This window comes from Plasmopara halstedii (assembly GCF_900000015.1).
Source record: "Plasmopara halstedii genome assembly, contig: Scaffold_2956, whole genome shotgun sequence".
NCBI classification, from domain to species: domain Eukaryota; phylum Oomycota; class Peronosporomycetes; order Peronosporales; family Peronosporaceae; genus Plasmopara; species Plasmopara halstedii.
Window position 1 is genome coordinate 209,699 of NW_020189861.1, and position 1,151 is coordinate 210,849.

Consider the following 1,151-nt stretch of genomic DNA (forward strand, 5'->3'; position numbering starts at 1 on the left):
ACGTATTTCACGGCGTCGCTCCATAATTGTAGTGGTAAGTTGCTGGCAAACAGCACGCTTCTCGTCATACCCATTATTGTTCTGTGCATTCGTTCGGCCTTGCCGTTCGACGCTTGATTGTAAGGTTCCGACATTTGCCTCTCTACTCCAGACTTGTTGCAGAACCAATCTACGTTGACATACTCGCCACCCCCATCAGTACGCAGCACGCTAACCGTGCAATTAAATCGCTACTCGAAATACACTAAGAAATGATCAAACTGCTTCGCTGCTTGATCCTTAGTTTTAGCTAGGAATAGTCGACAATAATTCGTCTTATGGTCGACGAAGTTGATCAAGTATCTTTAGCCCAATCTATCCCTTGGTGTGATAGGGCCCTTGATATCAATTACTATTACACCTCCAATGCGATCGATAGGTGCATTGGATCCTGTATCATTTCTTGACTGCTTGTTTCTTGTCTGCTTGCCTTCGTGGCAAGCTACACAGACTTTCCGTGTAACCTTTGTTATTTCTATGCCTGAATCTGGGTTCTTGGCGATCCTTTCGATCGTGTCGTAGAACAGATGTCCCAAACGCTGGTGCAAGTTAATCAGGGTGTCCCTCACACGGGCTATACTTTCTTCCTTTGCATTCGATGTGAGTGCTGAGAGCGCTGTCTCGGTCGGCTCTGCCTCATCGCATGTATTCCCTTTGACTGCAATACACATCCTTTCTCTTCCAATAGACCATAAGAGAGCAGGTGTTTTGACAATTCCTTGATGTAACGTACATTCGTGAGTAGTACCTCTCGTTCAATTTACTCACTGTGCAGGTGAGCAACATGGATCCATCTAAGGTGGCTTTGAGCTTGGTACCGTCTGGGATGGTACAGCTAATGTCTATTTCTCTCGTATTGAATAACTACGATAAGTTGCCGATTAAGTGTTGACTCGATCCGGAATCCAGTATCCACTCAATCACCTCTTCATCTTGATTTTCGTCACGACCTTCTGACCATCCATCATCAAGTAGTGAAATTGCAAATTTGACTTGTTTGTCGCCTTTCGATATATAACCTTGTTTAGTAGAACGACAACCCTTTGCATGATGCCCCTTTTTCCCACAGGCGTAACACTTGCCAGTTGTAGTTTGGCTGTAATTCGCTGTAT